This window comes from Ornithodoros turicata, chromosome 7 (assembly GCF_037126465.1).
Source record: "Ornithodoros turicata isolate Travis chromosome 7, ASM3712646v1, whole genome shotgun sequence".
NCBI classification, from domain to species: Eukaryota; Metazoa; Arthropoda; class Arachnida; order Ixodida; family Argasidae; genus Ornithodoros; species Ornithodoros turicata.
The window spans coordinates 16785348-16811634 of NC_088207.1; the positions used below are offsets into that span (position 1 = coordinate 16785348).

The 26287-nt window shown below is 47.6% G+C and overlaps 1 long non-coding RNA gene and 1 other non-coding gene across 2 annotated transcripts; one reads left to right on the forward strand and one right to left on the reverse strand.

Moving 5' to 3' along the window:
- The first annotated feature begins 10681 nt into the window (after positions 1-10681).
- Trnas-gga (transfer RNA serine (anticodon GGA)) lies at positions 10682-10752 on the forward strand. Its single transcript has one exon. It is a non-coding gene; the product is annotated as a tRNA-Ser (tRNA).
- Positions 10753-16323: 5571 nt separating this feature from the next.
- LOC135399596 (uncharacterized) lies at positions 16324-19734 on the reverse strand. Its single transcript, XR_010424358.1, has 2 exons — positions 19610-19734; positions 16324-16603 (listed from the first exon to the last, which is right to left on the reverse strand). It is a non-coding gene; the product is annotated as an uncharacterized LOC135399596 (long non-coding RNA).
- Positions 19735-26287: the final 6553 nt, after the last annotated feature.

Consider the following 26287-nt stretch of genomic DNA (forward strand, 5'->3'; position numbering starts at 1 on the left):
TGCAATTAGAGTGGACTAGGAGCATGCTCCTTTTTTGGGAATGCCGTAAAATCGAGTTATTTACACACTGTTAATGAAAGCCAACCGCCACACCGAATGATATCGGTCTCTTTTTATTTGCTGCAAATTGTGTCGACCGCCCCTTTTTGGACTAATCTGCAGTTTGCATTAGTTGTCCTAAAACGGCGTCCACTTTCTGTTTTCAACCAATCAAGAGGGAGAACGATACCATGACTGAATGACGGTTGACTGCTATGCGGTCTCTATGCTAACAGTGTATTTTATCGCTATGTCGGTTGCCACAACTCGTCCTTTGCAGACATAAACATATCCTTTCTTTCCTCGTTTTTTTTCCGATAACTCGTATAGCGATCACCCAAAGGGCATCATCAACTTGACTTAACTCATGTTCGGCATGATGAGAACCCTGCCCCATCCTTTTGCAACGTTCGGCCATCTTACATTCCCGAATACTACATTCACAAGTCTGGCCACAGTTATACGTGGCTTCTGTGATAAGAAACCTGCGCATGGATGGGATGGAGGAATTTTCACTGGCAGGCAATCAAATTTTCTCTCGTTACTCCGAGATGCAGGTGTCTTCCGAACATGCTCGGCACATTGTCCCAACTTTGCGGGAGGTCAAACATTTTGACGAATGTTCTTTATCAGCTGTGACCATAAAGTAGCTTCATTGCCCTTAGTCGGTTAAACAAGGTCTCTGTGAATGGAATGATAAAAGAGAGAAGGGTGCATTGTCAAACGTAGCAACTTCGTTTAAATTACGCAGAATGTTATGTGCATTCCGGGGTCCCGCAGTTGGTTACGAAGAGCGAGGAAGAAGCCCCGTGCCGTACAGAGACAAATGTTACATTCGCATTCTGAAGCACTGCCCTGCACTCTTAAAAATGAACTTCACCGCATAGCACGCTCCTAGCCAACCGTCATCTCGAATGATATCGTTATCTGGCATGATTTGTTGAAAACGGGAGGCGTACGCCTTTTCTGTGACAATTATGACCGGCATAAGTGTCACAAAAAAGGCGTACGCCTCTCTTTTCCATCAAATCAGGGCAGACGACGATATCATTTGAGATTATGGTTTGGCTAAGAGCGTGCTATGCGGTGAAGTTCATTTTTAAGAGTGTGTGTCGTGTTTGGAGGAAAGAAAAAGGGGAAGGCGTCCTGAGGTTGTATTCGAGTCCAGAAAAAAAAAAAAGTGGGGTAAGTGACGTATGCGTGAGGGACAAGTTCAGCTTGTCTGGAGCTTTTACACATGCCACTTTGATGGGTATTTTGAGACGCTACAGACACATCCTTCGAGGAATTGCGGAATTGAAACTGTCAAACGGTGACTCGTAGCAGTAACGACGACGCTATAGAGTCACTAAATAAGCTACGCTTCAGGGTATCGACACTGAGTTCAACGAGCGAGCATGCGCCATCTTGTTTCCGCGCCGCGCTACCCACGCGCACGCGCACTGCGCGCGTTAGCGCACGATGCCATCTATCGTGCGCGGGTGGAATGTTCCTTTCGTTTCCAAGCAGCAGTTGACGGCCTTGAGCTCACCGTGACATCCTCGGGACGCTCTGGTCGACAACACATGGATTATCGCGCAACAATCATACACACTTCTCTATCCCAGCGCGAGCATTATGTTAGCTGTCCTTGATCCTCAACTGAGGATAATGCCGGTCTGGTGCGGAAACAAGATGGCGCTCCTGCTCACGACCTACTAGATTATAACGACCATGTCACAATCAGCAAACCCAATGAGGTGCCTGTCCGCACGATCCGCCAGGGGCGCTACTGACGCGCCCTGGCAGACTGGCGCACGATTGGACGATGGAAATTTGAATTCTGAACTCGCAGAAGCGTATGTACGACAACCGTAGCAGACGACAGCGACAGCTCCTATGAAAACGCGTAGAATGATGATAATAGTCAACCTCAGAATTAAACATCTGTGGAAGTCCACAGCTTGTACAGAAATACTAAGGTAAGCTGAAGTACAAAGTATTGTAGAAGTTGAGGAAGCAATAACAAGGACGATCAGAAGCGCCACCGCTGCCTTCCAAAAATGCAGCGCATGGGAGGGGTGCGCCTGACATGGTCGTTATAATCTAGTAGGTCGTGCTCCTGCTCTCCCATTGACCTCAGTGTCGCTACTCTGAAGCGAAGCTTATTTAGTGACTCTAGACGACGCCATATGGCTGGCACCTAATGTCGGCTCTACTTTTAGGTGAAATCAGACGCCTTCCTTCACTCCTTCCTCCAGCTTGCATAATCACAAAAAGCACACACGAAAATGTCTGTGTTGTTTTGGCGTATTGCTTCACTTCATTTCACATCTCGTATTATGATTGTTTGTCGTCAATCGAATCTTGTGCTCCTCTTAATTTTGTTCAAATACTCGAACTCTCAATGCAATAATTTTACGAGTGTTTGGGGATTATTTTAGGTTAGGAAATCTTCATTATTACCGTTCTGCACCGCACTAAGTGAACGGGAGGTCTAGGGAATGATTCTGTAACAATTGTGATGGTAGTGTTCAGTAGGAAAGCGGCTATGGTAACCGCTGTGGATACATACTCGATGTGTAAAACACATTTGGTTTCTATCAAGTGCACCGCGGGACAATACAAAAATGTGTGACAATGAAATCACGTTATGTTGTTGCGTTTAATGTGTCGAATCCCGGCCTCCTCTAGGTGCTACTCACATATGTATGTTTCTCCCCTATCTAATCTAATCGCACGCACTCTGGCTGCGATTTGTAGTATCCCCTACACTGCGACGATGAGTGTAAATATGTGTAGCAAATACAGTGTTTTTATATGTGTACCATACTATATCGCTAATAATATACACTTATAGAGGATCTCGTTTAAACTTGTACATAACTCTGTCGACTGGTATAAATTAAAATTACCTCGCATTCAGAAAGATTCCTAGCCGCAAAGTACAAAAATTATCAATGCAGTCTATACGAGAACGTATATTTGACCCTATCTCGATATGCAGCGCTCGTTGTGGTTATTTGCATAAAGCTAGATTCGTTCTATGCCATGCGTGTACCGGTGAAGCTCATCATGTGTTCACGTTTCAACCTGTCACAGGGAATGTGATGTATTTCTTTGAAGGTATGGCGTCGGAGAGTGTCGCATGTATTTTAAAGGACTTTAGCACGTGGTTTCATATGTCCAATATAAAGTTTCACGCGAACGATTATTGGGGATTGTACACTGCTTCGCTGCAAAGCAAAAAAAATTAACGTGGATGCCTGTATTCGAATGCTTATTGTTTTTCTGCTAAACTCGAAAAACTGAATTTCACTATGTAGCACGCTCAAGGTCTGGGGGGGGGGGATATATTTATTAGACGAAAGGGGAAAAAAACGGGGGAAAGTTCAGCCAAACGAGACGTCGGCTTGCTATTCCAGAAATAAATAAAGAAAGAAAGAAAGAAAGAAAATTAAGAAATAATAAATAAATAGAAAGAAAAGACTGACAGACTGATCCGTTAGCACTTCTGAATTGAGGAGAGCGCCTCTCTGCCACCACTGACATCGGTGCAAGACGTCCCAAAAAGGCGTACGCTGAACATATAAGGGAACGCTTTTGCTCGGATTCGTAGTTCGAGAAGAAGGCGTTGTTTTGCCGACTTCTTTGGTTCTGAGGAGTCTCGTTTTTCGAGCGCGACTATTGGTCAACAAGTGTGATGATTATCAGATGATAAGAACAGAACAAAACAAAAAGAAATCAAAAAGAGTCGTGAAGCAAAAGTATCTCTTATATGCAAGCGACACTTTTCCCCGCAAAAATGAAAACGGCTGCGTTCACATGTTTCCATCATCTCCACGTGAGCGTTGTAGGCCGACATATCGATAACCAGCTCGAGTTTGTGAAGGTCGATGATCGAATGAAACCCCACAATGTTGGCGAATTGTTTCCCACGAGGTCACGTGACATTTCCCTTTGCACCCCCCTCCCCCCCCCCAATTCCGTAGCCCAGTCTTACGTCTTCTCAAAGTGCGCACACGCAAGCAATAACCAAAGTTTTAACTCAAGTCGCTACAAACTAATGCAGCACTCACTATTTATTGCTGTAGGAAAATATATTAGCACTCTAGTATATCTTTTGCTTAGTTATGCTGTCATACCTCCACATAGCACCGAAAAAAAAAAATACGCGGCACTAAATTGATGAACGAGGTGAGTGCCCAGCTCAACAGCAAGGTGAAGCGGATGATTTGAAAAGTTGTCCCACGCGGACAGCCTAAGAACGTTTGAGTTGCCGATCCGGGATCGAACAGTATGGGATCGTCATTCCATTGTCGAATCATTTTTATATAGCACCCCCCTCCCCCTATTTGTTTTCCGTTTGCGAGCCCTTTAAGCCATAGTGGTCGTTCTCCCACATTAAACGAGATCGTTTCATGTTCTACATTTGTGAAGCATTCCATAGTTCACGTGACACCTATAGAATGTACCTTTCGTCTGTGTGCGCGTTTTTCTCGCTTTGTACTCGCTTTCAGCTAAATTATTCACGCGAATTTCTTCATTGCATACTCGAATCGGTCACGACTCGTAACCACGTGTCGGATTGCTTCGTAAAAAAAAAAAAAAACTTTCGAAGTTTACTCTGTACATATGAACGATTTGTATACATATATATATGTGTGTGTGTGTGTGTTTGTATGTGTAATAACGTATGTGACGACAGCTGTACATATGTAAATATCGACGTGGTTTTTGTACCGTGGTAGGGACAGTGCCTTGGTAGGAAGCAGAAAGTATTTTGCTACAGGTCGGTTGCACTGTGTTGCAACGCCCCCTGTGCGCGACAGTGTTTGTCGCACAGAAGTTACATGTAGTTGCCAAGACATGTACCTACGCACTTCGTGTAGCTTTTGAGAAAAACTGGAAATAAAAGTGAATAACCGTGCGTTTCCTTCGTCTGTTTATATTGCATGTCATGTACTCATACTACGCACGTTTGAAATGGCACCCCTTCCCCAATTTGGGTCGTGCCGCAAAAATTGGGTTCAGACAACGCCATCTACACTCTTAGAAATGAACTTCACCGCATAGCACGCTCCTAGCCAACCATTATCTCGAATGATATCGTTATCTGCCCTAGATTTGTTGAAAACGGAAGGGGTACTCCTTTTTTGTGACGCTTATGAGCATAAGTATCACAAAAAGGCGTACGTCTCCCGGTTTCACCAAATCAGGGCGGATAATGATATCATTCGAGATGATGGTTGGCTAGGAGCGTGCTATGCGGAGAAGTTCGTTTTTAAGAGTGTACGCTCTTAAAAAAAGAACTTCACCGCATAGCACACTCCTAGCCAACCATCATCCCGAATGACATCGTTCTCGCCCCTGATTTGTTGCAAAACGGGAGGCGTACGCCTTTTTTGCGACACTTATACAGTACATAATTGTCACAAAAAGGCGTACGCCCCCATTTTCAACAAATCAGGGCAGGTAACGATATCATTCGAGATGTTGGTTGGCTAGGAGCGTGCTATGCGGCGCAGTTCCCCTAGAAGTCGGCCCAGGACGCACATTTCTCCAGGGCGTCAGTCGTGACGTTGCCCACATACGTGAGGCCGACAAGGCAAGTCCTTTCACCATCACCACCACCACCATCGTTCCATCGTTTTTAAGAGTGTAGATAAAGGAAAAGACTATGTCGTTCATGGCTGAAAACAATCAAGAACAAGACAGAGAACCAAGCCGGAAAAAAAAAACGGCCTAACGAAAACCAACAGGTAAAAATAAAATCTCTCTGCTGATGCAATCATTGAACTGCCAGGAAAATGCGGTGATAATTCTAAATTGTGCGTAATGGTTCATAGATAATAATAATAATAAGAGTAATAGTTTAGTTATGACTTTCGTGAATGGGAGGAAATATGGGTCAGAGGTAGTAGCAGAACCAGTGTCGTATCCCCCCCCCCCCCCCAAACATCGGCTTATACATTGGATTTCCCTCTCCCCCACTACGCGCTCCGACAAAAAGAACCCCCCCACACACACACACACACACATGCAGGTTCAGGGTCAGCCCCTGAGCACAACTGCAATGATTTATGATGAATGCTAGCGATGATAACGCGCTGTGGGGTATGAAGAAACAAGATCCACTGATCCGAATTAGACGAGAACTTTTTTTATTTAAGCCGACCTTGTTAGTTTCGGATTTGTTGTGTGCACGGGTTTAGCATGTGCATATAGTAACTGTTGACTGTAGTATGTGCATATAGTAACAGAGAGAGATACTCTTCCCCCGGGGGAAGAGTATCGCAATCGCTTTCCCCGTGCCGCCGCCTTCCTCATTCGCCGAGGCGCGTCACGTGGTGCGTTTTCCTCCTCTTTGCTTCCAACCTCTCGCCGGGTCTACGGGGGAACGCAATAGCTGGGACGCATGTGCGCGTACGTTCGTGTACCGCTCTTGGTTTTTTGTACGTGAAATGGATCTCAGAGAGCTGAGGAACTACGAACAACCATGTCTGGACGTTGTGCTGCAACAGGACAGAGGCAGGCAAACCATTTTTCTGCATAATGCAAAAACCCCGAGACTAGGGAACACGAAGGGACAGACACAACACGAAGTCTCATACAGAGACTTCTCTAGAGACTTCTCTAGTGTCTGAGACTTCGTGTTGTGTCTGTCCCTTCGTGTTCCCTAGTCTCGGGGTTTTTACATTATGCATCATCTTCACCAGCTCGCTTGCTTCCTAGCCATTTTTTCATTTTTCTGCATTCCGACGGGCAAAAGTGACGAGACGCGTAGATCGGCACAGAACCTGCCGGAAGAACTTCACGCCTACGAATAACACACGCTTGATTGACTTGAAGCTCACGGTCTACTCTTCATGGAAGATCAACTGCTTGCGTTGGAGCGGGGGATTGGAGGAACAATCCACAGCACTTTACATGCGCGTGAAAAAACGTTGGCATTCACATAACCATTGAACGTGTGAAATAGAAATTTAATTGCGAAGAGATGAGAATAAAACTGGTGGAGGTTATTTATGTCGACCTGAAGCTGCACACACGAGCACTATAGTTTTATGTCCACAAAACAAGTGAACTAAAAGAAAAAAAGACTGATCCATAGAGCGCAAACGAGACTCGACGATGCCTTTTAGAGGCGAACACGCGCCAACATAATTCGTCTGTTAGCTACAGAATACAACAAACTATACTGTAGTGACGCTTGTGTCCTGTTTCATTAAGTATTAGCCGAGTCTCACCACAGGAAGTCACAAACTTTTTGGTGCACAGCCGCGAAATCAACGCGATGTAACACTGACTACAGCTATCCTAAGGGCCAGTTCTCACTTGTCGACGCCCGACGCGACGTCGCGAGCGGGCGGCGGAAATAGACGTGCATTTCCGGCGTTGGAAGAGGAGAGACGTCGAGCCAAAAAAATTGCCATGCCGGTCTCTTTCACGACGTCGGCGAGAGGTGGCGAGAACGATACACTGACGACCAATAAGATGACAGAGAAAGGCCACGCCTCTTCAGTTTTCGTCTGCTTTGGGCGACGGAATGCCACTGTGGTGGGAACATGAAAATCATGCGCCTTGACGGGGCGGCGGAAATGCCCGTCTACTTCCGCCGTCCGTTCACGACGCCGCGTCGGGCGTCGCCAAGTGAGAACTGGCCATAATACGGGATCCGCGGCGGCTTGGAAGCAATATGGCTGCCGGAGCAGACGACGCGGAGCGGTTGCGGTACTCTTCCCCCGGTACAGTGACTCTACACCCACGGTTCCCGTGGCGCCATCTTTCGTCCGAGTGGAGTTCCCGGCGCAGGGTCACAGGGGTTCCCGAGGGGGTAGCCGAATAATTGGGACTCCGACATTTCGGTGTTTTGATTTAGCGAAGCTCGAGGAGTGTCTACTGGAGCTTTCAATTCCCGGAAAATTTTGAGCTTCTCGGGGCTTCAATTTTTGAAGCCTTCGGGCACACCAAATTTTCCAGAAACTGAAAACCCTGGTTAACATCCCACAAGTTTTGCGAAATGAAATTACCAAAATGCTGGAACCCTATGCAATAATGCTGTCGCATAAAAAGGACACAGGTCCTGTTGTGCACGAACGAGCACTCGCTTCCAGAAAAGGCCTGAAACGCCTGTTGGTCAACTAAGGGACGTCATCAGTGACGTGTCTTTAATTTCTTTATCTCCTTTCACCCAGCAACGTCAGTCGTCGGCTCTTCAACAGTCGTAGCTATTCGAGCACAAGTGCGTGCAATTTTTCATTGCTCTTTACTTCCTTCACTGTTTTGGCGCAGAAGAAATCCGTGGCGCTTGCTACAGCTGCAGAGTGTTCTACCAGGAGAAGTGGGATTGTTTGTATGATGGATGGATGTTGCTTGACAGTATTCACTTTGCTCGATGTTGATGAAGTAAGCAGTTAGCAGTTACGGATATTTGAGCAGAAATGCTGGTGTCTTAGCGCAGGGTAGATTTTCATATGAAGTACGCCTCCCTCAGTGGTGTTTGGTAAACTAATTATTTTGGTTGTGAGTCTGCTTCACTGTGCGCACTACTGAGGGTGATAGCGCCGTCTACCCAGTGCAGCGTGGCGTCCCACAAGGGAGACTTCTGAGTCCACTTTTATTTAACGTCATCATGGCTTTACTCCCAGCACAGTTACGTAGCCATACCCGTATCACCCTCTATGCCGACGATATCTGCGCATGGACTTCTGCTATCCGCCGCGATACTCTTCAGCGTCGTTTTTCAGCACACTCTGGGCACCACGGTCTCCTGTGTCAATTGATCTCTATGTATAAAGGCTGGATCGCGCATAGGAGAGGGTCGCGTGGGAGAGAGGTGCGGCAATCCGGTCGCCATGTTGGAGGGCCCACTGGCGCCGGCTACTCCCATAGGAAACAATGGGAAGCGATTTGATTTTGAGTATTTATTGCGATTTAAACGCTCCTCATTGCTGATTAGCACGCATCTTTCTTAGGAATCAGTGTGCTGATGTATTCCAAACGTGCTTCAGCCGTGTTCCTCTAGTTTTTAATGGTAATTGCCTTCTTTTTCTTCTCCGCTGCCTGTATTCCGAATAGGGGGTCGTGACTGTCGTGCACAGGGCGCATTACTCATGAAGGTGAATTTGGTGAATATCAACATATAAAATTAATTATTTTTGCTCAGGAAGGTTTCACACTGTTTGTTATTGTAAGGTACTTCCGTTTTTATATTTTTTGTTTGTTTTCGTTTGTTGTTCGGTTTTAGTGTGGTGTTCCGCGGTTCTCGTTCATTATTATGTTGTTTGGTATTGTACGGTTCTGGTTTGACTTTTTCCTTGATCGTATTATGTTCTACGAGTGTCTCTGTGTGTGTTCTGCAATAAGACCTCGATGCTTATTCTGAAGGGGCTCATTATTTTATTCACCACATCACCACCAGCAATGGGGTGAAGTATAGACCCTGGCGATAAAACTTCCTATTCCTCATCTTAAAATAACGTTATTGTCACGAGTGCTGTGCAGTTGTTCAGCTGTCAGCGTATTTCATTACAGAAATTCGAAGCGCTCTGCACGAAGAGCATGCACATGCATTACTCATCACATACGCTGTAGGAGCGACTGCACATACGAGGTTAACACAGCAGTTTATTTACTTCCACCGTACCTCACACGTTAAAAGAACAGTGGAACAAATTGGCATATTGGCGCAGGTTCTTCGTCCGCTTCTTCGGCACAGCTGAGCAACTGTGAGGGGAACCTGCAAGCACAAGCGCATTGTTTATAGAAAATACATGGTCTTGAGATTTGTAGCAGCAGCCACAAATACTTTCTTAGTACGTAATGGCACCAGCGAAGTAGCAATGCAAACAAGTGTAAGTTCAGATGCATGCGATACGAATAAACAGATTTTTCCTCAAAATAAAGAGCTTACCTGCGAAAAATTATCCCTCTTTCTCTGTCCGTGTGAAGTGTACTCAAAGCTGCAACAAACTGGCATGACATGCCCTTTAGTTTAAAGTAAATTTTAAAAAATACGGGCAGCCCCGCTTCAACTAAATGCAGACGACAGAATGTGTTGGGCCCACCAATATGGCGGCCGGTGACCACGCTCTGGAGCACCCTATGCGCGATCCAGCCTATACTATAGAGATCAGTGCCTATGTCGCGGAACTCGGTCACTCTATTTCGCCAAGTAAGACGATAGCGATGGCCTTTACGCGCCGCTCTTTTCACAAATACCCGATATTTGTGGAGGGCTCCACTCTGCAGTTTGTCTCCCACGTCCGCTATCTGGGAGTTATAATTGACCGCGGGCTCACGTGGGCACGGCAATATAGGGCGATTGGTGCAACCACAAACACGTTTGTCAATGTCATGCGGCATCTATGTGGATCATCCTGGGGCCCATAGAGTGCTGGTCCACTCTTCGTTGGTCCTCGCCGCCTTGCGATACAGTCTGCCAGTGTTGCACGAGCTCAGTGTTTCTGGTGACAGGACATTACTCTCTGCTCAATCTAGAAGCCTTCGCCTTTGCTTGTGTGTGCCTCAGGCAACAGAGACCTTCTCCCTTTCGGCTGAGGTGCGAGAACCTCCAGCCCACATTCTGCGCGACCAAGTAACTCTTGGTGTAAACAACGAGATTTGGCAGAGGCAGACCAAGGCTCAAGGGAAACGGCGTGCTGGTGTGGTGTAGTGGTAGCATGTCTGACCGGAAATCAGAAGACCCAGGTTCGATTCCTGGCGTCAGCGCCTCTTTTCCCTGAGTTGTTGCATTCTTGAACTCTTGGTGCTTACGCTCGATCCGTCAGCCGACATACCCATCATTATCTGCGAGATATCTGTGTGACTTCCCCGTCGTCCGCATTCTGTCGTGCTCTGCTTCGTCTGAACAGCTTCATCCCTCACAGTGCGACCTCTGCTGCGTACGCGCCACCGATGTGGACGCTGAATCATCCTATCGTACACGAGTCTGTCCCTGGCATTGCTAACAAAAACAGCATACCACCAGTCGCTGCATGTCAGCTTACAGTGGACCACATTCATGCCTTCCACAGCCTTAGAAGGGAGGTGTACACTGACGGGTCAGTGCGGCAAGGTTCGTCGACGGCGGAGTACTACGTCCCTAGCGACGACTTCGAGCATGCGTCTCTGCTTCCCTATGAAATGTCATCTGTAGAAGCTGAGCTGTTTGCTATTCTTCCTGCCTTGAAGCATATGTCTGCTTCTCCGCCTAGGGCCGGACTGTACTGACTGACAGCAAAGCGGCCCTATCTGTCATACTCTGTCAAGATAGTCTGCGGCGTGCATTCCCTCGTCCTCGTAACATACAATATGAGCTCCTGTCCTCGGGCCGCACTGTTTGGTTTCAATGGGTTCCGGGCCATGTCGGCATCCCCGGCAATACTGAATTCGTTGAAGCCGTGACGAAACGTGCCCATGCGTTCGAGGCTTCTGGTGGGCTACACATCTCGACAGCCGCCTGCCAAGTGCAGCGACGCCGCTTCCTTACTGTCAACACAAAGCTCTTTGCAAGGATGCTGCCAGGACAAACCCATTCTTGAGGTCCGTTGACCCAACGATGGAGTACACTATCTGTGGTCGCGTCTCAAGGATGGAAGAATCTGTCATACATCGGCTCCGCCTCAACCTCACCCGCACTCCGTCACCGCTGTTCAAGATGGGCCAGCAAGCCACACCTTATGTCCTACCTGCAACGTTGAGGCAGGTATTTGTCACCTTCTTCTCGACTGTCGCCTTTCCAAGACCTTCCGCGACAAGCTCAAGTCTCGCCTGACCAGCCTCGGATACTCCATCTCCCTCGCGACACTACTTGCCACACGGAGCAGTGGTGAACCTGCGGCGCTCCTCCACTACCTGCGTGACTCCGGTCTCCTCAGCAGCCTGTGACGTGTGTGGGACGGCGGAAGACCTCTTACCTCTGACCCCACATCGCCTTACCCTTAACTACCCCAGGAGTATGCACTTAGGAATTATTTTTTATACGAATTGTAAGCCGTCTTTTCTGGCTGACGTTTCCTGTAATAATAAATAGATCTCCTCCCCCCCCCCCTCTGCTTCACTGCATGATAGGACGCGGTAGGCTGGAATGGGAAGCGAGAAAAACTTGGAGCGCTTGATTCATAGTCCAAGAAATAGTGCAATTATATTGTCACGAAGCGAAATGGGCCGGCGAGTCGTCGAATAAACACCAAACGGTTTATTAAACTACTCGGTAGCAAAAGCACAAGAGTGATAACTCTCTGAACGCAACTGAGTCCAAAGAAAGAATGCTTCAGTCTGGAGCGCACAGGCATTTAAGCGCCGCGCCGAAAAGTCTAGAAACAGCACGTGCAGTAGGCGATGTTTCTGGAGGCTTCTTTCTTCTTCTTCAGCATGGGCCGGGATGAGATGTACCGTTTCGTGCCTGCCCTGGAAGTTTCTTGAAGGTGATTCGTGGCATTGCCCCCTCCGTAGACGTGGCATCGTCCCGATGCCAGAACCTGTGTCGGTTCATCGCATTTCGTTTGTACCCTGCGAAGCCTCGTAACCAACGTCGTCGTCTTTAACATTGTCGTCAGCGCTTATCGCTTAATGCAGTTGTCTCGTGGTCGTCGATGAGTATTTGTAGGTCACTGGTAAGGTTTTGAGCGTCGCGGCGGTCTGTATTGCTGTTCGTCGAGCTCGGAGATTGGTCGCGTCGTGAGTCCGCAGAAGCATGCTGCTGCCCTAGAGAGTCTTAAAATTGCGGCGGGATGACTACGCGCTGAAGGCGGGAGGCGTCAGGTGAAAATCCGGGTAGACCCAGTCGTCGGTAGGGGAAACGGCGATGAACCCGGGTGGCTTCTTCACAGTGGTAGCAGAGCAGCGTCAAGTCTGACGTTCGCCGTACGTCTGTCTTGCGAGTTCCTTGTACGCGTGACTGGTAGCTGAGTGGTGCAGGTTGGGCGGATCGCGAATGCGCCCAGCTGTTGCCGTGCCGCGCTGCCGATGGTGGCTCTCGTATTCATCTTCTTGCGGGTTGGGGGTCCCAATGGCCTGAATTCTGAAGGTAGACCACGCTGTCTTCGACTCAGTCGTTTCTGTTCTTCCAGGCCGTTGAGCAGGCATTGCCCCGCACCTCCACCAGAAATGTCACGAAGCGAAATAGGCCGGCGAGTCGTCGAATAAACAGCAAACGGTTTATTAAACTACTCGGTAGCAAAAGCACAAGAGTGCTAGCTCTCTGAACGCAACTGAGTCCAAAGAAAGAAAGCTCCAGTCTGGAGCGCACAGGCATTTAAGCGCCGCGCCGAAAAGTCTAGAAACAGCACGTGCAGCAGGCGATGTGTCTGGAGGCTTCTTTCTTCTTCTTCAGCATGGGCTGGGATGAGATGTACCGTTTCGTGCCTGCCCTGGAAGTTTCTCGAAGGTGATTCGTGGCAATATTATAGAACACACTTCCATAAAGGGCAGAATTTTAAGGTTTTAATTTTTAAGGGTTTTAAGGGTTTAATTTTAAGGTTCCTAAAACCAGCTCCTGTGGCTCAGTGGTTAGCGTGCTGGCCATGTCACGTCGAGACTGGGAGGTACCCGGGTTCGAATCCCGGTGCTGGCTGTACTGTCTGGGGTTTTTCCTCGGTTTTCCTCAGACGCTTTCAGACATATGTCGGCACAGTTCCCTTAGAAGTCTGCTCAGGACGCACATTCCCCCAGGGCGTGAGTCGTGACGTTGCCCACATACGTGAGGCCGGCAAGCCCTATCACCACCACCACCAAGGTTCCTAAAATTATAGTTGAGCTTATTAAGAGTAGTAAGAGCTTTTCGTCATAGTTTTTCGAAACAGCAACGCAAGAGTAAAAATCATTAATATTGTAGGAATTCAATCACATCATATACGTGTTCCTGTAACATTCTGTCTGGTCGTCTGTCGTGCGCAAATGGAACTTTGCCCCCATACTTTCGTGCCTTTTTGCTCCGTGTCGTTGCAGGTGTAGCCTCAGACTATGAGAAGATGACCATACAAAAGGTTGTGTGTCACGCATTACATAAGCCTAGTGATTACGTTGAGTGTTCTTAGCCTCTCGCAGGTACGGAGGTGTTACTGGTGGATGGTGCGCGTTGATTCTGTCTGGAGCAGTTGCGTTGGGCGTTAGTGGCAAAATGTAGCCTCAGTGGGATTCAGTTTACTTCTCTAGGGGTATGGGAGCGTGGCTCGTCACTGGTGGGTGGTATGCGTTGATTCTGGTGGATTTTGTGTCGATCGGATTTACGATGATGAAGTGCTGTGTACGTGAAAATACTTCCATGCTGGTGGGTGTCATTTCCACTCTGTTCCAGTGACTCTGCGCTTGCTTTCCTTTGTCGCCCAGCAGTCATTCAATTTTTCGTCATGTGACAGTACTCATTGAGCAATGTCCTGACGTGCTTCCTTACCTGTTCTGTTTTATGACGCATGCTTTTCTTTGTTGACTTTGTTGTTTGTTCTTGGCATCTAGCTCTGTGTTTGTTTGTTTTTCTTTTTTTGGATAAGAAAGGTTCCTGTTGATCATTCTCGTCTTGACGATGACACTGGTGCTGCCACACCCTTGATCTGGTTGGGTTAATGAACTGGAGTGGCCCTAGAATGAGTCTTAATTTCGCGATTAAATTAGTTCAGAAAATAACCGCAAGGGGGCCAGACGCATAGCTTTTAGTTATCTGCCTGTGCCTCCCGGATGGAACGGGCGTAATAACTTTGTCCCCACTTTGTTTGCGATTAGCAGTAACGTGCCTGTGCATGTCGGGCGCTGGGCGGGAACGAGAGTAGCGCTGGCACGATTCTTAATAATTTTGTCATGAAATTAATTCAAAAAGTAACTGCTAGGCAGCAGACGCATGACTTTATTGCAAATGCATGACTTTTATTGTGGTGAACAGCGCGCTGTTTTGTTTTGTGCCTGTTTTTTGTTGTTAGGTATTGATGGTGTCCCTTGTTAGCATAGTTTACTCTTCGTTTCACAGCAGTTTGCATTCCTCTGTCTCGATTATAGGCGTTTTTCTCCTTGCTTGTCCAGAGCTGTGCTACCTGTCCAGACATGGCATGATGAAGTCAAACCTGACGTCCCAAGATGTCCAGAACTGGTGGTTATAAGGACAGTGGCACCACGTGATGTTATGGAACTACGTAGTCACAGTCTCTGTAACTATCGACACAGCGATGGTCAGCGGCCGTCCCAGACCGCTTTCTTCAAAATAGCGTCGTTGATCGTCAATTCTCTATTTGTCTATTTTTCTATTTTCTATCAGCTCAAGTACCGGTAACTCCCACACTGGTCTGCACTCTTAAACAAAAAAAGGGTGTACTTTCACTCCTTTCCTTGCCACATATATCACTCCCAATTGGAGGGTGCAATTACTCTCAAAAAAGGAGTCTCCTCACTTCCTTTAGGGAGTGGGGTTACGCTCTAACCCCCTACTGGAGAGTAATAGTACTCTCCCGCCCGGGTCTGAGACCTTACCCCTCCCTGAAAAGTTGCCTACACTCTTAAAAAAAGGGTGTACAGTAGCTCTTTTTTGGTGAGTACACCCTTGCCACGTATATCACCTCCTTTGCAGTGTACAATTACTCTCCAGTAAGGAGTTAAAGGGTCTGCCCTTATGTGGACACTCCTTTGTCCTTTGTTGAGAGTAATTGTACACTCCAAAAGGGAGTTTTATATGGTGCAAGAAAAAGGAGTTAAGGTACACCCTTTTTTTAAGGGTGTGGACACATGTTAGATGCTCCCCAATTAGTGTAATGACTCGCTCGATTATCCTAATTACTGTGGGTTAGTTAGTTAAATTCATCTAATTGGTAATGTAATTACGTCTAGGCCACTGTGTGAGTTCCGGCTAGATGAGCTGATCAAATACTACTGGGAGCAGCAGGAAATTTCTGCTGCTGCTCTCGCCCAGTGCTACGGGTGGACCGCTCGTGCCGCTGCGGCTCTGGTGCTTCGCTGCTGTTGCTGTCCCGCTGCTGCTGAAATCGAAGCTATGCGACCCGGACCTTAGGAACAATTGAACGCAGATACCGCTTAAAGCGCGCGGTGGGGGGCTCCGCTCCCCCGGACTCCCCGGGACATACATCGTCGCCAACTTGGTCGCACCTATAGTCGCATCACCATAAACTAACCGATGTTACTTCGGCTTTGTTACTCAAAGATGTCATACTTGAAACACGATCATTCTTCGGCCTCGGACTTGGCATTGCAATTTGGGATCCTGGTGTTATCAATTTTTATATCTGGGATTGTAATATCTGATATATGTGGGATATCGCGACATCTCCACAGGCTTGCAGGAAGCATGAGAAAATCCCAGATGGTTAATATTCACTTTATTTCGAAGGAAGTTCTTAACAGCCTTTCATGGAGCATGCTTGCTGTTAGGGACATTGCTCCTGTTGGCAGCAATCGGGATACGAAGCATCCGGGTTACCAGGGACGAGCCTGCATCCTTCACGAGGGCGTCGTGTTGGGTCGCAGTAGTAGGCGGAGACGAGCTTGGTCTTGTCATTGCATACAAAGGATCCGCAGGTGGGGCGATCCATCGGGGTCCACACGAAAGGTTCCAGGGTCTTGCCTTGGTAAACGCACTTGCCTGAAGAGTATTTCAGCATCAACTGACACGTATTTTCTATTCCTTCGCTAGGACTACGGCAGCAACAATCCGATTTGAATGTAGCAGCAGGCAAATAGTTGTCGCTAGGATATTGTTTTGAGGCCTAAAGGCCTGTTCCAGTATATAGTAGCGCGCTAATATAGCGCTACAAAACAGCGCGCAAAAACAGCGCTCATTGTTACCAAACGGTTCACATTTGCAAAGCGGCGCTTGCGCCATAATTTAGCGGAGGTTCGGTGGTCGTTTCCGGCCTCTCCCATCATGGCGCCTCCAGAGTTCGACACCATGCGGACAAACAAGATCGATCAACTGATTGGACGAAAAAAATTATCAGACATTTTGGATGGCAGACTCGCCGGTTCCAATGCGGTCACCGTGCCGTGAAATGCGGAAACAAAATAACTTCACGACTTCCGCGACGTCATCGCTGAAGGGCCTCTTCATTGGCCAACACGAATGCAGTGCTAATATTAGCGCTGAAAAAGTTGACAACAAACTTTTAGCGGTTTGGAGCACTGCGAGGACGAAAATATAGCGCTATTTTCTATCGCTATATAGCAAATCCCGACATATCGGAACTGGCCTTCACATTGTCAGCTTAGTCTTGCCCGTTTCAACGAATCTCAATTTGTTTTACACGTACCACTTAAAAGAGCAATAGGCAACTTTTAACGTGGCTACAAATCCCTGTCTCATCTGGAAAGCTGTTCATCAGGAGTCACTATGCGAAATAGTTTCGTTATGCGGTGTGTTGTCACTGCGTAATCAAATTGACAAAAACAGTCACAGAAAGCAGCCCATACTCCGAGCCCTGAATACCCCCTCCCCACCACACACACCTCACTGCGGGGAAGCAGAAACGAAGGAGCACGTCATAATAGACTGCCCAGCCACATAGGATGCTAGGGGCAGGCTTCAACAATTTGTGCAGCCCACCAGCCATAGAAATCTTATGGAGAGAGGCTAGAAGGAAAGCTGGGAAGGAGGATCGGAGGAGAGCGAAGCGCTTGAACTTGGGCTCTTCCCTCTCTCAATGTATGCGCTCGGAGGCAACCATATTGAATCAGCCGAGGAAGCGTCGTGTATTTCCAGCCCGTGAAAGCAGCCACAGTTCCAAAAACTGTTGCAACACTTGCTCGGTTGCTCCTCTGCTTCCGTCGGCTACATATTTTGTCAGTGTCCTCCCCTATCCAGGCAAGGTGCTGGTTGAGGCAGCGGCGGAGACGGCGTCCCCATGTGGCGTCCGTGTCGTGTCTGTTTCTTCGCGCGCGTGTGTGTGTGTGTTTTCATATACTGTATCTTACGGTTTCATGGGTTCTGGCGGTGTGTTACAGTTCCAAAAACATTTTTGACGTTATGTTTGCTGTATGCTTACTGGATTCCTTTGTTTGCATGCGTCGCGGAAAGAGTAGCTGGTTCAATATGGCGCTCCCCTCGCCCGTACGTCCCAGTTTCGGAGGTTTCCTTCTAGCATACTCCTTAAGATTTCTATGCCACCAGCACATCTGAATCCCAACTCGAGGAGGAGGAGGAGGAGGAGGAGGAGGGGGAGGGAGGAGGAGTGTCGTTGGGAGGAACCCGAGAGATCTGCCTGCCTGATTAGGCGCCATGTTTCTCGGGAAGGGAAAGGTGGTGGAGAGGAGGAGAGGAAAGGGTGAAGTGGAAGACCGAGCGGAATCCGCTCGGGGGGAGGATAGCTGCGTCCATGGGCCGACTTCAGGGGAACTGTGCCGGCATACGCCTGTTACACATCTGAGGGAAACCCAGGAAAAACCCCAGACGGCACAGCCGGCCCGCGGATTCGAACCGCGGACCTCCCAGTCTCCAAGCGCACGCGTTACCGCTGCGCCACAGGAGCTGGTCCCAACTCGAGGAGATGGTCTTTCCCAGGGATATTCCAAGGACTTTCATCTCGAGTGGTAGGTGTGCCTCGTAGGGGGTGTGACGCCCATAACTGCTGCAGTCTTTGGGAGCTGATGCGACAACCCCTGGTCTATCCTCGTGGCAACCTCCACCATCAGAAGCTCATCCAACGAGCACCGTTGAACCTTTTCAAGGTCGTCGACCCTCAAGGGCGGCTATGAGACCATGGTGCTAACCAGCAAATAGCTTAACTAATTTTTTAAAATGGATAAAATACCCCAGTGCGAAGGTAAAACAATGGGACGAGACGAACACAGACAAAGGGACGACGCACAGCACTGTTAGCAAGAATATGAAATAAGGTTAAAATTTGGTCGCTGTGTTAAAAACCAGTGCTGTGCGTCGTCCCTTTGTCTGTGTTCGTCTCGTCCCATTGTTTTACCATCGCACTGGGGTATTTTATCCATTTTAAAAGATGTCATACCAACCCGCCCAAATTTTAACCTTATTTCAGCTTAACTAACCTCACCTTCCCTTTTCTCCCGCTTCCCTTTCCCCCGAACAATGTGCCGCCGGTCTGGGCAGGCAGACCGCTCGTCTACCCAACGCAACACCCCACCCCACTGCCCGAAAAGGTATAAATGTGCTTGCAACACAGTTCTGCCGGCAAAGGTGAAGGATTATACTTTTTTTTTCTTTCTCAGAGCGCATAGTTCACTCGCGAAAGTAGTTGCGAAGTACTATGCCCGCAGAGCAACGCATTCCAAAACCAGCTCAATCGGTCGTCTCCTATTAGTGCAAAGGCCATCATTGTATTCTTTTATGTAACTGTATATACACGGGAAAGAAGTAGAGCGCGAATAGACAGTTTACACGTTTAAGGGAAGCGAGCACTATTACCGAAAATCCAGGTCTACTACTCAATGCGTCAGCGTCGTTCGATTGCACATAGCAAATATGTGCGGCACAGTTCTAGGTCACGCCCTACAAGTTTTACGGTACAAAAGTAGTATTTTTTCCTTGACCACAATGACACAGTGTACCTGCCTGGGTGTGACTCGTTGGATGATATGGACAGCTATTATAAATCGATCGCGTTGAAAACAGAAGACGGCATCTTACCGTTCACGACCTCAGTAGGTATAGCCGGAATGCTGAAACCATTCGCGAAGCTGCAGGGCCCAAGGGCAAAAGCAGCTACAACAAGTAGTACGACAGCGGGAATCATGATCGCAGTCGGTCTTTGGAGTGTTTAACCTACTACTAGAACAAGAATTGCAAGACACTTTAAAGCAGCAAGTCACCAACGTTCGGTGTCCGTCTGCGCGTGATACTGAAGCTGAATCGGCGGCCTTCTGAAAGTAAGACCCGCAGGATATCCGTTCGCCAGCTCAAATAGCTTCAAAATAGCACCGGAACGAACGTTCAACAGTCGGAGTACTTGTTACGGCGTTTATAAAATGGGAAGTAGCTGTTATCAGAACACGTGCATGAACTAGAAATCACGAAGCACGTGGTTCCAACCGAGGGAACACCGCCCAAGCAGCACAATGTACTGAAAGTCGAGTTCAATAGGGGTGGACGGGTAGGTGGAAGGCCTTGAACAGACTCATGAAACTAAAGAACATTGATAAGACACATACCGCCCACCCCTATTGCACTCGACTTTCAGTACATTGTGCTGCTTGGGCGGAAACCGACCAGACGCAGAGAAATCGAACGGCCTTGGACCGGAATTTCTCGTATATCAGAAGCAGAGTGCGCTGCTCTCACTATATTAGGAAAAAAAGAAACGATTTCAGCATGAAGTTGCTGAGGCATAAAAGTGCTGGATATTGATCCATAGACAAGTAGCTCGTCGTTGACGTCCATCATGATGGCATAGCAACTTGTAGCATGGCATTAGGTTGGTAGCGGTTCGAGTCCACAAAAAAGTGGAAATTAATTCATAGCGTTTGATGAGAAACACGGAGACACGTGCTCGCCCTCAGAACATTCTCTCCGACGTTGTCACACCTATATACAGGGTGTGTGCAGAAAAACATGACCCGCATTTAGGCACATAGCTTGTTGCCTACCTAACTAACGAACTTCCGGTGGCGCACGATGGCGCATTTATGCGTGCGAAATTGTGGAAGCCATACTCAGCTTAAAAAATAAACGGAACAACGAAAACGTCGGCTTCTGTGCATCAGAATAGGGCAACATGGTGGACAACAGGGTGTATGTGAAAGGGCAACACGGTAGACGTAGGAGAGTTGTGTTCAAGTACCGCTAGGGGAGCTATCGGTGCATAAATCGAAACAATGTCCCACATGGATGCTCATCGGCAGTACCCCTAGCGGTGCCTGCACATAACTCTCCTGAGACCGAAATGCACTACCATGCACTGTCATGACCGCCCTATTCTAATGCATGGAAGCCCATGTTTTCGCGATCTGTTTATTTTTTTACACTGAGTATGCCTTCCAGGATTTTTTTGTAGCTTTCGCACGCATAAATACGCCGTCGTGCGTCACCGGAAGTTCCTCGGCTAAGTAGACAACGAGTTACATGTAAAAATGCGGGTCATGTTTTTCTGCACACACCCTGTACTTTCACGCGGACGAACACACTCGCGGCTGGCGGTGAAAGTAAATCACACAAGGTAGCAGCGCTGGAATGCACAGAAGGCTTCGCGGAACGTCACAGATATCATTATTTCAACTTCAACTTCAACTTTATTCGATCCAATAAATGAACCCAGAGCACTGGGAAAAAAGCTACTGACGTAGCCCGAGGCCCTGTCCTCCAGACAGCAGTAAAAAAGTAATAAACAAAATGGAAATTCAAAGAGACATTACATTCACATGGTTAATGCACTCTTAGTTTACAGTACTTATACCACTCATCCACGGGGAAAAAGTAGATACATAACACAGTAACGTATCGAGCAGCAGACATGGAGAAAAAGTACATATTGCACAATTTACGATATGTGACACTTATTTTACAGTTATATTACTGCATAGATACTAAGAAGGGAAAGGAAACAAAGCGCATGGACAACCTATTAATTAGAATTAAGGAGAAGGAGCCTAATGTACTTTGCGTTCATTTCTACGAGATTCACTTGATTATAAGCGTTTAGCAGTTTCGGGAGAGTGTAGGATATTAGTTGAGTCCCGTAATTCGTTCGTGGCCTTTCAAGTTGCCAAATTGGGGCCGTACGCAGGCATTGTAAACGATTATTTCTAACTAGTCGATTTCTGTCGATACTCCATCGACAGTGCATTGATCACCCAATTTTCACGAGAACTGATCTACGTGAACAACGAGAATTAGCCGAGGTATAAGCTCCGTATGTGCAGGGATCAGTGTTGTACCCGCTACCAAAACGTTATAATAAAGGAATACCGCTACCCGATGCTCTACAAAAAAAAAGTAGCGCAATGCTACTGTCACTACAAATTTAAAACCGTAACGCGATACCGCTACCGCTACCAAATAAAAGTAACGTAAATGCTATGCCGCTACTTTTCCGCTACCGTACCCTTCTCTAGGCAACACCGTACCGGTGATGGATTGGATTAAACCGTGACGTGTCATGTGGTATAATATCTTGCGACATACATGGGGCACACTTTGCCAAGGAACAACCGCTATTTCAAACTCTGTGTGAAAATTGCTAAGTTAGCTAAGTTATATTATATGTCCTTATTATCCTCTACGTAGACGGTTGCATTCCGGAGACTATTTGCAGCCCTGGGGAGTAAATTACGGAATTAAGTCAGTAAATTAAGTAAATTAAGTCAGGGAATTTAGATGGGGAGTAATTGAGGGGACTTGAAGCTGTATGTGATGTGACGTGATAGAAAAAAAAAAAGACACTTCAGTCACGACAACGTCAGACTGATTACCCCAGACCACTTAGCCGCAGTTGGTCTTCCTACAGCAAAGATATATTGTTTCACGTTGATCTCGGCTTTGAGATGATGCGCATTTAAGACATAATTTAATGCACGTAGCGAGTATGTGCATTTAATAATTTTCTCGTCAGAATGTTTGGAATACAAGACCGTTCTTTCCGCAATAACAGTATCTTGTTGGAAACATCCGCGAATCCCAACATGAAACTTTTCCGTCTGCTTGCTCTCGACGGACCAGTCTTCCCTCTGGTCAAGTGGTGCAGCTGTCATCATAAGCGACCACTCATCGAGTCACCAATAGGAACATACCAAGTGGTACAAATATCAAACGAATGGTATAATGTTTGCTCACCGTTTTCGCCAGGGTCAACATCTTCAAGAAGAAGCCTGCTGGCATGCTGCGTCAAAGCATGGGTCTTACTTAGTCACTGTTGTTGCCTTCTCCCAGTTTCCATTTTTCCAGCCACACGACGGCTTCTCGTACAAAGCGTTTCACAGAATGAGACACACACACATAAAGAAATTATGATGAGATGCCGGCCTTCAGCGTGGACCTGCAGCCCCAGTGCTAATTGTAGAGTATGAAAGATGATGGTGGAGATGACAATTCAGATTATCAACGCATGGTGGAGAGGCCGGTTGATAAGGGAAGCTCCCAAAAGTGAGGGAGACCTTGATACATATAAGCGCCACTGGACCAGGGGCCAAGTGCCTTATCAAGGGTGAAAAGGCAGTGATCGACAGCAAGCAGCAGCAGTGCTTGAGCTAAATGAAAAACTATGTTTAGTACCATTTTTCTGGGATTATACCCGTGTGAGGTTGCTTCCACCGTAATGCAGCATTTATAGGGGAAGTATTATGTAAACCTTCCCCACACATGTCATACGCTGCAAACAATTAATTGCTTGTGTACCGCCACTAAGCGTGTGTGCAAAGGGCATGGTAAGCATGTTGGCGTACACTGACTCCCGAATAATACTATTATTTCTTCATTTTGTGTGCCTCACGTACCTACAGTGTAATGTATTTCATGTTTGAAAATAAGTAGATCGCGTTCGGCAACCTGTGTGTTTTTGCGTGTTTTTGCGCTCTGATGGGATACTGTGGGTCTGTCAATCTGGGTTACAATAGTGTGGTACTATTTCCATGTCAATGGGTATTACCCATGCTTTTCATTAGAAACATGGGTTTCTGTATCATAATGGGATACTCTGGGACAGTGTATCGGGACTACTATATTCTGGGACTATTCCCATGCTTTTCATTAAATACGCGGGTTTGTGCACTGTAATGGGGTACTGTGTGACCGTCGATCTTCATTACGAAACCCTGGGACTATAAGCATGTCTACGGGTATTCCCGTTCTTTTCATTAAAAACGCGGGTTTTTGCGCTCTAATGGGATACTGCGGGTCTGCCAATCTGGATTACGATAGTGTGGGAGTATTTCCACGTCTACTGGTCTTACCCATGCTTTTCATTCCAAATACGGGTTTCTGCACTGTAAGGGGTACTGTGGGACTGTCTATGTGGATCACTGTATCCCAATACAGGGCAAAACCAGCATATTTAATGAAAAGCTAGGGTAATACCCGCACACATGGGAATAGTCCCACAATATCCTAAACTAGATAGAGAGTTCCACAGTATCCGGCTATACTGCAGAATCCCGCATTTTGAATGAAAGCCATGGGTAATAACTATAGACAGGGAAATAGTGCCACAATATCGTAATCAAGATCGACAGTCCCGCAGTATCCCATTACGGAGCAGAAGCCCACACATTTCATGAAAAGCATGAAGACAGTAATACCCGAAGACATGTGAATAGTCCCACAATATCGTAATCCAGATAGATGGTCCCACAGTATCCTATTACAGAGCAGAAACCCGCATTTTTAATGGCAAGCATGGGTAATACCCGTAGACATGGGAGTAGTGCCACAATATCGTAATTAAGGTTGACAGTCCCACAGTATCCCATTACTGTGCAGAAACCCGCATATTTAATGAAAGGCACGTGGGATACCCGTAGACGCCCTTATAGACCCAGGATATCGTAACCAAGATCGACGGTACCACAGTATCCCATTACAGTGCAATTACACTGTAGAAACCCGCGTTTTTAGTAAAAGCATGGGTAATACCCGTAGACATGGGAATAGTCCCACAATATCGCAACCCAGATTGACAGTCCCAGTGTATCCCATTAGGGTACAGAAACCCGCGTTTTTAATGACAAGCATGGGTAGTACCCATTGACATGGGAATAGTACCACAATATCGTAATTGCGATTGACAGTCCCACAGTATCTCATTACTCTGCAGAAACCGCATGTTTAATGAAAAGCATGCGGAATACCCGTAACAGCAACAACAACTTTATTTTGACTTTGGAGACTGGGGAGGTTCATCGCCAGAGGCGATACCCTACCCCATTGCTGGTGGGGATGTGGGGAATAAAATAACGAGCCCCGTCACAATAACGATCGAAACAGTCCGATGGTGTCCAGAAATGTCGAAAGAGCTTTGAGCGCAGAGCGTTGCTGGGCTGGATTGGGCCAGGGACCAAGCAATTTCGATAGGGAGAAAGGGCGAGAGTCCAGCTGACAAAGAGACTCGGAGAGTGCGGTTCGGGAAGGTTGGTAGTGGGGGCAATGAAGAAGAAGGTGCTCCAGATCCTCAAGAGCACCACAGTGGCAGCAGGAGGGAAAGTCAACTTGTCTCAAGCGGTAACGCCACTGAGCTGTAAAGGCCACATCGAGGCGCATTCGGTGGATTAATGCAGCGTCTTGACGAGAGGTGTTTCGTGGCATGTGGAAAGCGAGCGTTGGATCAACTCTGCTCGACATTGAGGGGGGGAGAATGTCGGTTATCCATTGGCGGGAAGCCAGGGGTGTCACGAGGCGTCGCAGAATGGAACGGCGGTCTCCTCTCAGCAGAACAACACTGGTCCGTTTCCGATACGAGAGTGCTGCTTCTGCCGGCGCTGTCGGCCGGCTCGTTCCTCACGACACCACAATACGCTGGAACCCACTGGAGAACTAGCCTGTGGCCTGTTGCGTAGATAGTGTGGTAAGCCATTAACCCATCTGTGACTAAGGGTGCGGAGGGTCCTCGTATGCCGAAATTTTCAATTGCTTGAAGTGCAGATTTGGAGTCTGTAAAGACCGCCCATTCCCGCGGTGTAAAATCAGCGATGTGTTGTAGAAAGAAAAGGATGGCATAGAGTTCCGTAGCTGTGAAGAGGTTGGATGTGAAAGGCGTCGTCCGTGCACTGCGCCTTCGGATGGTATGACGAATGCTGAGGCGGACTTGTTGTTTCGGGATGCGCCATCGGTATATGCTGCTGTAAACGTAGAAAACTTGTCGTCTACCAGAGCATGAAAATGGGTTCGGAGGACTTGAGGGGGGGACCTGATTTCTTCTTTCCAGAAGGTTTGGAAGGCGTACAAAAGTGGGCGGTACCGGCAGAGACCAGGAGTCTTCCGGCGGTATAATGTCCTTAGCTATGAAGCCAGTGAGAGTCTGGCGTGTCCTCTGCGCTACTCGATAGAAGTCGCTTTCACGGCGGTATCGAATTTTCCTGAGGAGCGGGTGACGAGGAATGTGAGCACGCAGACGGAGGAAGTGCCGAGCCGTTTCACGTTCACGTAGAACCTCAATCGGGAGTTCACCAGCTTCAGCCAGTACTTGCCGTGTTTCAGCCATTCTTGGAACTCCGAGGCAGCGACGAAGGCTTCGAGTGAACAGGGACTGAAGGGTATTTAATGATGTTGTTGATATCCTGTGCAGAATAGGAAGGCTGTAAAGCACAGTCGCCCTCATCAACGCCGCGTGAACTGCGAGCAGGGAACGCTGATCACAGCCCCATCCTAAGCCAGAAAGATGTT